We start from the raw sequence: 12,146 nt of genomic DNA on the forward strand, positions 1-12,146 counted from the left end.
TATAATCCCGCGTTTTTACCTGAACCATTCGATGACGACGATGTATTTTGAATGTCATTAATGCTTTTGATGTGTGTGCTTTCATTTTGTACGACATAAACCGGAGGGCATTACGAGGAGCGTGACTTTAAGCACATTCGATACTTAACGTAGATACAGTTACATGTTTATGGTTAGTGACATAAAGGGTCCTGTCGGGTCATGTGACCGCTGTGTCTGTGGGGGATCCGCTGTAGAACACTGTGAGCTCATTAAAGATGGACTTATTTTACTGCTGTCAAGTGTCTTTCTCTTGGCTCATTAGTGGCTTTGCTCCTGTGCACATTGAAATCTGATTATGATCTGATCTCTAGACGATTTTAATGACACGTAAACCATAATCTGTAATTATAAAGACCATGATCAGGAAGAAATTTGATTATTAAAAGCAAAATCATCTTATAACTCAAGAAATCTGATAATAATCTGATTACAGGATTCCCACGCTTTTTCACTGACAAAATTTCTAAACTTTTCCATGACCTAAAGTGAATTTTCCATAACTTTACCGCACCTACATGTGTAAAATTTATCAGACTTTGAGGGCTAAATATGAAATGTTAACCCTTTCCACTCACCTTATGGTCTGGTATTATAGTTTTTTAACATTCAAAATACTGTCAGTGCATCTGTTTTAAACAAAATGCGCAAACGTTCAAAAATAACCATAATAGCCTCATGATAACTTAACAGAACGCTCTAGTTGCGTGAAAGAGATATTACAATTCCATGACTTTTCCAGGCCAGGAAAATGACTTTTTCAATTTCCATGACTGTGGGAACCCTGTGATTATGAGTGCACATGTATCAACTAAGGCTGGGCATCAGAGGTGGGGACTTGCAGGTCATGACTTGGACTTGAGTCAGACTTAAGTTACTATTTTTAGGACTTGACTTGATAAAATGGATTAAGACTTGGGACTCGACTTGAGACTTGACTCGGACTTGAGGCCTGTGACTTGTGAAGACTTGAAAAGCACTTTTAAATCTGAATTCTTTCTATTCTGACCGTAATGATTCACTCTAAGATCTTGTCATTTCTACAACTCTAATATACTCTATAAATACTCATATATAAATATACTATGACTTTATAAATACAATTTATTTAAAAATTCATATAAATTGCAAAAAGCTACTAAAGACTTGAAATGACTTGAAGCTCAAAGCAGACGACTTGAACTTGACTTGGACTTATGGGCAGTGACTCGAGACTCGACTTGGACTTGCCTGTATTTGACTTGGGACTTGACTCGGACTTGAGGTCAAAGACTTGAGACTTACTTGAGACTCGCAGAAAATCGACTTGGTCTCACCTCTGCTGAGTATCATTAAGAAGTTGCCGATACGATACATACCTCGATGCATGGGCCACGATACAGTGAGCTTTCCATTCGATATGATATATTTCAAATCGATTCGATACTGTTCAATAAAAAATAAAGGCTAAATCATGACTGTGATACTAAAGTCTTTGTTAAACCAATTCTTGTGCAAAGTTAATATGAAAAACAAACATTTTAATCAGAAAAACTATGAAAATATATATTTATATATTTTCTTTCCACTAAACAAGCAACAAAACTGTAGCGCTGTAACCAAATAATTTAGTAAAATATATCAAAAAATACTCGATACAGCAGCCCATGATATCAATACTGTAGCAGCACATTAAACAATACGATATATTGATATTTCAATATTTTTTCACACCCCTAGTAACCACAGCCATTGTCTATGTGCACAACAAAAATCTGCTCATGGGTTCATGATTTCTGAAGTTATCAAAATTTACATATGATGAGTTTTCAAATTTCTTCATGTTTTGACAAGTAAAAATATATCAAAATATTTTAAAAAGTTATTAAACTAATTAGACAAAAATTTGAAAACGTGAAAGAATTATTTTTAAATTAATTGTACCTTGTAAATATAAATGACTCTAAAAACACACATCACTGAGTGTTTTTGATAATAAATTTCCTCTGTGCTCATAAACACACACCACAATCAGATTAAAGGTCGGGTTATCTGATTATTACAGTTATCTGATTTTCTCTGGACATGTAAACAATAAACAAACCCAGAAATAAACAGTAGAACAGTAGAGAAGAGATGTGCTGCACTGACATCTAGTGGCAAAACGTGTGAATAACAGCTCCATGTTTTAGATAGTAGTCCTTTATTTTTTGGTCTTTTTAAAAAGTTGAACATACAAAAAACTATTCTCTAAAACAGGCTGACGGAGACCAAACAAAACAGTAGTCGTGGAGAGAGCAGAATATTTACACGAGAGCGCAGAGGGGGAAGAGGCACAAAGACTCGGCTCTGGATCCCAGGATCACAGAGAGTCTGAGCGCTTGTAGGCCACCATGCTGTTGACCTTGTGGATGGACGTGGTGAAGGAGCGCAGACGCACCTCCTCCGACTGGGAGATGATCTGAGGGCCGGACTCCTCCCACTTCTCGGGGACCACGAGATCTTTGTCGGCGTAAACATCTTGTCGTTTTTCAGTGACAATCCTGCCATGCTGTGGAAGATTCAAAACTGCTGTAAGCAAAAACATCTCAGCTGGTCTAAAACATGCTTGTCTCCATGGAGAAAAGTGACAGAGTGCACCTTTAAACTCGTGGCGTCATAAGACATACAGCAGATGTCCAGGGTTTTAGCTCAGTGGCATTTCATTTCAACACCACAGAAATTTAAATTGAATAATGGAGCAAAGGATCATGGTTATTGTAGTTAAATATTGTAGACAAATAAAGCTTTTTTTCACCCACCAGCATAACTGCAAATAAAGTTTAATCTTAAATTTAATCTTATCTCACTCTTACGCATGTAAATACTATAGTTTATAATATTTAGTATTTATAGTTTCTTCTTTTTGTCGCGGTCTTGGCACAGGGTCTTAACACATTAAATAAATAAACCTTTGTATTCAATTATACTTAAATGATCTTTAATGTGAAAGTATTTGGTGTATTTATTCATACTGTACACACTATACTGCAAAGTCATTTGTGTGTCAGATTGTTTAACTGTTTAAGTTTTGCCGCACGATCCTGATCAGCAATAAACAGGAAATCCAAAGCTCTTCTACATTATTTCAAACAAACTCCATGATGACTCGACCTTGGTGAAGTGTTTTTCTTATAACAGTGTTGGGAAGGTGACTTTTAAAATGTATTCCCCTACAGACTACAGATTACATACCCCAAAATGTAGTTTGTAACGTAATCTATTAAATTACTTAAAGTGAGTAACGTAATCTGAATACTTTGGATTACATAATATTGTCATGCTTTTTAAAACTACATGGATACAACCACATCCTGAAAATTCTTGTTTGTTCTCTTCATATTGTCTGTTGAGCCCAAGTCTCCATGAACAGACTTTAGTTTACTGTAAAGTAGCAAAGACGAGGATCTTAACATAAAAAGTTTTGTTTTGCTAAAAGACAATAAAAAGCCCAGTTTTTACTTAACCGTATTAAAAATATATTATTGATAGAGAAATAATTTTTCTATGAGACCAGTGCTGCCTTCAATTATATGCACCTTACTTTTAGGTATCATATTGTTTAGACCTGGTTTAGTCCTGGTTTTAGTCCAAGTTTAGTTCTGGTTTTAGTCCTGGTTTAGCCCAAAATGTGAAAACAGGAAAATACCACCGTGTAATCCATTTATTTCAACAAAGTAACTGTAATCCAATTACCACTCACTGAAACAGTAACTGTAACTGAATACAGTTACTCATAATTTGTACTCTGATTACGTAACTCCAGTACATGTAATCTGTTACTCCCCAACACTGTCTTATAATGGATGGAAGTCTGGTGAAAATCAAACAAATAATGATCATGTCTGTTCCTGCCTTTTACTTTTACTTTTACTTTTGCACAAAGACAGAACAGGAACTGACAAATAAAGGTCAAAGGTCAATTTTGAGCTCAATATTTTTCACATACAAATATTTCTTCATTATAGCAACTAATAGTCAGATTTTGGGAGCTCCACTTTTTATACTTTTGTCTGGACAAAACAGAAACTCTGAAGTCATTTTTCTCAGTTTCACTCTTTGGTGAGTTAAGATCTTTTTCCCATTTGAAGGTGTGACGTTCTCTTGTTCTAGAATCAAGAAATAAACAAGTAGAGAAATTCACTTGTAGAAAATGAGACTCAGATAGACAAAAATGATGCAATATTAAAACAAATGTGATAAAAACTTGCATTAAACTATGTGCAAGAAAGAAATGTAACTAAACTAAACATGGAGCAAAACAACATTTAAAAACACAAATGTTGGTCCTGTCATGTTTTCATTAAATCATGACTCCACACTGATAATAGTTTGAGTATTTTATTTATTTTTATCTGAACACACCAAAAAGAATACATATATATATCTGCATATACAACAAATCACTGATGTTAAACAGATTTTAGAAATGTGCTCAAGAAATAATATCATAAAATCATAAACAATGATATAAAGAAAATATATTTTTATAAAGTTATAGGCCCACACCCTTTTCCCTGAACACACTGAACACTCCCAACATTATTCAATTTAGTTTTGATTATGTTTCTATGACAGAAAATATGACTTCAAAAGTCTGATCATCTGAACCAAGTCAGAGAAACTTGATCAAAACTCAGAAATACAAAAAACAACTGTAGATATTGTTTCTCAGTTCATGTAGTCATAGTAGCTAGTAATAATAATACTATTGTGCTAGTGGTAATTGTAGTCGTAATAATCATTAAACGTACAAGATGAATTAGATTTAGATCAACTTAAACAGAATCTTTACATTTTACATTCATCTCTAAAAACACTCCCACTGTCTACATCCTCTAACTTCACCAGAACAGACAGATACATTTTATTTGAGTTTAATGAAATGGACAGTGCCTCCAGACAAACTAAACCTGACTCCAGCGAACAGAGGTTGAGTGAAGGTGGTGTGGACTTTGTGGAGGAGGGTCATGTTCTCTTCCTTAACACTGTAAAAGGACAGAGCCCCTGCACTGTGGTCCAGGTAAACCCCGATTCTGGACGAAAATGGACCTGAGACCTCAGACTTGACATTATTGAACCAAAATGAGTAGTGGCTATTGTGACAGACTAAGGCCCAGGATTTATCATTGCACCCAAATCCACATTCCTCTATGGTCCCTTGTCTCTTAATGTCCCTGTAGGACACTGCTATATGAACCCCCAGTCCCCACTCCACTCCACCTCCCAGTAACAGCGGCCTGTCAGACTCTCTCTGCTCATGACCTGAAACCCTTGAACAAACCTCTCTGGGTGATCAGGGTAACTCTGCTCTTGATTGATCATAACTGTGACTTTTCTGTTTCCATCAGACAGAGACAGTAGTTTGTTTGCTGTGTTTGGGTCCAGTGTAATGTCCTGTGCATATCTCATGAAGTCCTCTCTGGTGCGTGGTTCAGGTTCAGTCAGTTTAAACTCTCTCAGAGTGAGCTGCAGTTTGTCCTTGAGCACTGACACAGCTCGGATCATGTCCTCAAAGTCCCCTCTTAGTCCGGTCTGGACCCTGGACTCTGTCTCCTTTGTGAGTGTGGACAGTGGAGGACAGTGCAGTATAAACTGGTTATGATCCGGAGTGAGGGACAGTGTGTCCAGCTCAGAGATGGTCCTCTTCAGATCACAGATGTCCTGCTGCAGTTGGTCTTGGAGCTCTTGGACTTGACTCAGTTTGGTCTCGTGCTCAGACTGGATCTGCTGCTTCACTTCAGAGCGTCTTTTCTCCAGGAGAAGGACCATCTGAGAGAACATGTCCTCACTTTGCTGCAGTGCTCTCTGGGCAGAGACATTGATGTCCCGGGCGTCCTGTTGGAGCTTCTTCAGGTCTGTCTCTTTGTGCTGGAGACTCTGGAGCAGCAGGGACTTGTTGTCCTGCAGCTGTGTCTGTCTCTGGGCCCTTTCTGCTGCAGTGGACAGTGTGTCATGGCCCTTGTGTTGGTCCACAGAACAGAGGTGAACAGATGATCTGCTGATCTGTGCGGCAGAACAACTTCTTCACCTCGTTGTGTTGAGAGCAGAGGTTTTCCTGGAGTTTGTCAGAGGGCGCCACCAGCTGGTGTTTCTGTAGTACTGCCACATCACGATGAGGCTGGAGGTGAGTCTCACAGTAAGAGACCAGACACTGCAGACAGGAGCTGACAGCCTTCAGCTTCCTCCCAGTGCACACATCACAACTCACATCTCCAGGTCCAGCAGAGCAGTGGTCAGCAGGGGGCGCTGTGAGCCCTGTCTTCTTCAGCTCCTCCACTATATTAGCTAACACTGTGCTCTTGACCAGGACAGGCCTGGGGACAAAGCTCTGTCTGCATTGAGGACAGCTGTACCTTTGCTCTTGGTCCCAGTTGGTTTGGATACAGTCTCTGCAGTAGCTGTGTCCACAGGGAAGAGTCACTGGCTCCTTCAGTAGATCCAAACAGATGGGACAAGTTATGGTTTCCTGGTTTAGAGCTCGCTGCGCCATGTCTCCACTCAGTCAGAATGACTGTGTTAGTTTCACTTTTACAGAAGTGAGTGTCGTGTGCAGAGGGAAGAGACATGCCCCGCCCCCTGCTCTGAACCCGTCTAAGCATGAGGAAGTGACTGAGTTCAACTACTGTGTCATAGATTTCTCTCCACTCTGGTGTCTCTGTGTTGTTTTCTTATGGTGCTGTGATTCCAAAAATACCTCTGTATTAAGAAGCTCAAAGAAGAATGAAAACAATTTTAAAGCTTGAAGTACAAAAAGATCTGTCCATTTGAAAACAATCCAGTTATGATGGAGGTGTGTGTGCTGCAAATAATCTTGAATAAAACAACTTCCCAAAGCAACTAAAGTGCAAAATGAAAACCTTGTAGAGGAAATTTCTGAACAGGATATAAATGCTCATATTAACAGGATGAAAAAGAACATGTCACCAGCAGTGTTGGGGAGTAACAGATTACATGTACTGGAGTTATGTAATCAGAGTACAAATTATGAGTAACTGTATTCAGTTACAGTTACTGTTTCAGTGAGTGGTAATTGGATTACAGTTACTTTGTTGAAATAAATGGATTACACGGCGGTATTTTCCTGTTTTCACATTTCGGGCTAAACCAGGACTAAACCGGGTCTAAAACCAGGTCTAAAACAGGACTAAACCAGGTCTAAACAAGGACTAAAACCAGGTCTAAACCAGGTCTAAACCAGGACTAAACCAGGACTAAACCAGGTCTAAACCAGGACTAAACCAGGTCTAAAACCAGGTCTAAACCAGGACTAAACCAGGTCTAAACCAGGACTAAAACCAGGTCTAAACCAGGACTAAACCAGGTCTAAACCAGGTCTAAAACCAGGATTAAACCAGGTCTAAACTAGATCTAAACCAGGTCTAAAACAGGTCTAAAAAGGTAAACCAGGTCTAAAACCAGGTCTAAAACAGGTCTAAACCAGGTTAAAACCAGGTCTAAACTAGACTAAACCAGGTCTAAACCAGGTCTAAACAGGTCTAAACCAGGACTAAACCAGGTCTAAACAGGTAAACCAGGTCTAAACTAATCTAAACCAGGTTAAAACCAGGTCTAAACCAGGTCTAAACCAGGTAAACTAAACAGGTCTAAACTAGATCTAAACCAGGTCTAAACCTAAACAGGTCTAAACTAGTCTAAACCAGGTAAACCAGGTCTAAACCAGGTCTAAACCAGGTAAACCAGGTAAACCAGGTCTAAAACAGGACTAAACCAGGTCTAAAACCAGTCTAAAACAGTCTAAACCAGGTCTAAACCAGGACTAAACAGGTCTAAACCAGGTCTAAACCAGGACTAAACCAGGTCTAAAACCAGGATTAAACCAGGTCTAAACTAGATCTAAACCAGGTCTAAAACCAGGTCTAAACCAGGTCTAAACCAGAACAAAACCAGGTTTAAACCAGGACTAAACCAGGTCTAAACCAGGTCTAAATCATTCCTAAAACCAGGTCTAAACCAGGTCTAAACCAGATCAAAACCAGGTCTAAACCAGGACTAAACCAGGTCTAAAACCAGGTCTAAACTAGATCTAAACCAGGTCTAAAACTCGACTAAACCAGGTCTAAAACCAGTCTAAACCAGGTCTAAACCAGGTCTAAACCAGGTCTAAACAGGTCTAAACCAGGTCTAAACCAGGTCTAAACCAGTCTAAACCAGGTCTAAACAGGTCTAAACCAGGACTAAACCAGGTAAACCAGGTCTAAAACCAGGTAAAACCAGGTCTAAACCAGGACTAAACCAGGTCTAAACCAGGTTAAACAGGTCTAAAACCAGGTCTAAAACCAGGTCTAAACCAGGACTAAACCAGGTCTAAACCAGGTTAAACAGGTCTAAACCAGGTCTAAAACCAGGTCTAAAACAGGTCTAAAACAGGTCTAAACCAGGACTAAACCAGGTTTAAACCAGGACTAAACCAGGACTAAACCAGGTCTAAACCTAAAACCAGGTCTAAACCAGTCTAAACCAGGTCAAAACCAGGTCTAAAACCAGGTCTAAACCAGGACTAAACCAGGTCTAAACCAGGTCTTAAACCAGGTTAAACAGGACTAAACCAGGTCTAAACAGGTCTAAACCAGGTCTAAAACCAGGTCTAAACAGGTAAACCAGGTCTAAACCAGTCTAAACTAAACCAGGTCTAAACCAGGTCTAAACCAGGTCTAAAGGTCTAAACCAGTCTAAACCAGTCTAAACCAGCTCTAAAACCAGGTCTAAAACAGGACTAAACCAGGTCTAAACCAGGTCTAAACCAGGACTAAAGCAGGATTTAACAGGACTAAATCCTGCTGTGTGGACGTGTCTCCTCGTCTTCTATCAATAATATTTTTTAATTTGGTTCAGTAAAGTTTGGGCTTTTTTATTTTCTTTTAACAGACAAAACATCTTATGTGAAGATTTCCTCGTCTTTGTTTCTCTACAGAAAATCAAGTAATCCAAAGTATTCAGATTACATTACTCACTTTTAGTGATTTAGTGGATTATGTTACAAACTACATTTTGGTGTATGTAATCTGTAATTTGTAGGGGAATACATTTTAAAAGTCACCTTCCCAACACTGGTCACCAGGCGACAATGGCTTTACAAATTAGTTTTATAAAGATTTTAACCAAGAAATTGATCCACTTTTATATAAAGTCTTCAACTATGTCCTTAACTGGGCAACCACATGGAACTTCAGAATTATAACCACTGTCTACAAAACAGACTGTGCTTCCTATAGGCCCATTAGTTTGTTAAACACACATCATAAACTTTTGTCATTAATATTGGCTAAAAGAATATCAAAAATGATTCTATCACTTGTAAAACCTGAACAAACTGGATTCACAGGCCAAAGAGTTTGGATTTTTTATACCGTCATAAACTGGATGAGAGTTTTATACAAAACCCAACCCATCCTCACGGAAAACTGTAGAATAGAAACATTGGTCCACCTGAAAAATTTATGTATTTCACAATTTGGCCTTTTAACTTTTGACATTGTCACAGTTGTGCCATTTATTTCTATAGAACTCACGTGACTTTCAGTTTTCTGGCAACTTTAGAGATCAAAATGGCCTTTTCTCAAAATTTGTATCTAAATTACAATTTGATGGCTGATTTAAAAACTAAATTAAACTTTTTCTAGTGAGATATATGTGATTATTTCCATATATTTTAACAATGACTTTACACAAGCTTCAATTATCAAATTTGATTGATGATTTATGGAACGCAGAAAAAAATCTTAACTCTACAGCGTTCACGTTCCCCTAAGAATGTGTGGAAAGACGTCTCTTAAATGCAAATCTACTGCTGTTTACTCACTGAATTAAACCATATTAGTGATTATAATAGGCACTTACACCACTGGCAAACATCAAGCTTCTTTAAAGAGTTTAATCGATGATTTGTGGCATGAGGTTGGTGGGCAGGTCGGAGCACTGCCGCCCCCTGCTGGAGGCTGCCAGAGGAAGAAATTAGATGTTGACATGACATTTTAATAATCTTATAACTGAAGAAATCTAATAATAATCTGATTATGAGTGTGCATGTAACCACAGCCAGTGACTATGTGCATAAACAAATCTGATCATTATCTGATTTCTGGAGTTACCAAATGTCACAAATAAAACGTCACATTCAGTGTATAATTTATAGTTTATTGTAAAATATGGTTTTCATTTGTTTGGGATCACAGCATCAGGATTTATATTTACATTACCATCTTGACCAGTTGCTCATTCACAATCCAGAATATAATTATATATGGTAACTTCAGACTGAGAGCAGGGACACAACTCTACTGTTTTGCCTTTTGGATGATTCTGAAAACAAATCCAAACTGATGATCCACAAATGTTGAACTTGATCTTTATTTGTTAGGGACTCAAACTCTTCAAATTTGTCCTATTAATCTTATGGCTCAGAGTCCAGGTCAACAAATCTGCATTCTGACAGTTAAACAGCAAATTCCACCATAGAATTTTGACCTGTCCTCCAGCTCCGTTGTAAAATGTACAAGGATTAGGCAATGTTCAATCACAACGCAGCCTACTGTGCTGTGTTACCTTTTACCTTTCATGAAAGAATTAAGCTCAGTGTTTCATTTACCCCTTTTCACTGATTGTTCACTCGTTTTTTTAACCATGCACCAACAGTGTCGACACATGTATTGAAATGTGACACACACTGAGGCCTTATCTATCCATCAATAACATTTACATCTGATGAGAGTGTTCAAATTTCTTCAGGTTTTGTCTATCGAAAAATATGCCCCAAAAAAATTTAAGTTACAAGACAAAAATTTGAAAATGTGAAAGATAGAGTTATTTTAAAATGAATCGTACTTGTAAATACAAATGAGTCTTAAAATAACACGTGTCACCGGTGTTTTTGATAATAAATTTCCTCTGTGCTCGTAAAACACACACCACAATCAGATTAAAGGTCGGGTTATCTGATTATTACAGTTATCTGATTTTCTCTGGACATGTAAACAATAAACAAACCCAGAAATAAACAGTAGAACAGTAGAGAAGAGATGTGCTGCACTGACATCTAGTGGCAAAACGTGTGAATGACAGCTCCATGTTTTAGATAGTAGTCCTTTATTTTTTGGTCTTTTTAAAAAGTTGAACATACAAAAAAAACTATTCTCTAAAACAGGCTGACGGAGACCAAACAAAACAGTAGTCGTGGAGAGAGCAGAATATTTACACGAGAGCGCAGAGGGGGAAGAGGCACAAAGACTCGGCTCTGGATCCCAGGATCACAGAGAGTCTGAGCGCTTGTAGGCCACCATGCTGTTGACCTTGTGGATGGACGTGGTGAAGGAGCGCAGACGCACCTCCTCCGACTGGGAGATGATCTGAGGGCCGGACTCCTCCCACTTCTCGGGGACCACGAGATCTTTGTCGGTGTAAACCAGCAGGTCAAAGGCGCCTGAAGGACACACGAACGACAGAAACGACAGGTAAGGGACATTTCCAACCAAACAAACACAGATCTAACCAAAGTGACTGATCTTTTAGCCTTGGAGAGAAGAAATACACAAATATGATGTTCTTTTTATTATTATTTGTGTATTTATTCCGTTCATAAAGTAGAAAAAGACATTAAGAGTATCACAAGAAATGAAATGAAAAGGAGCAGAAAGAAAATTCATCTTATGTTTTCTGTCGCTTTTTCCCTTTTCCAGACAAAACATCAACACAGATAGTCACTTTAAAACATTTCACATCAGTATATTTCAGTTCAGGCACAATTATTAATCAACTGCAAACAGAAATCTTCACTATTATGCACAACAACTTGGTTTCCTTTTTCATACTTACACATTGCACTGGATTTGAAGTGTTTTATAAATGCCATTATTGTACTTTTTGCCTGATTCTTTTATATCTTTGTCAAGACTATGCTTGGTTCTGAATCTGTTTTTTTTTTGTTTTTTTTTACATGTACACTGAAAAAAAAAGGTTGCTGGATTGGCGTAAAAAAGTTATGGAAAGCGGTTGCATGCAATAAAATTATGTTTAGGCTTTGAAACTTATTTTGATCCCCTTTACACATATTTTTCTCAGAACATGAATGT

The 12,146-nt window shown here is 38.0% G+C and overlaps 1 pseudogene; it reads right to left on the minus strand.

Moving 5' to 3' along the window:
• Positions 1-4,384: 4,384 nt before the first annotated feature.
• On the minus strand, positions 4,385-6,607 carry LOC129409786 (tripartite motif-containing protein 16-like; annotated as a pseudogene).
• Between the last annotated feature and the right edge of the window lie 5,539 nt (positions 6,608-12,146).

This window comes from Boleophthalmus pectinirostris, unplaced genomic scaffold (genome assembly GCF_026225935.1).
Source record: "Boleophthalmus pectinirostris isolate CB_2022bp ecotype Guang Dong unplaced genomic scaffold, ASM2622593v1 HiC_scaffold_20, whole genome shotgun sequence".
Taxonomy (NCBI): Eukaryota; Metazoa; Chordata; class Actinopteri; order Gobiiformes; family Gobiidae; genus Boleophthalmus; species Boleophthalmus pectinirostris.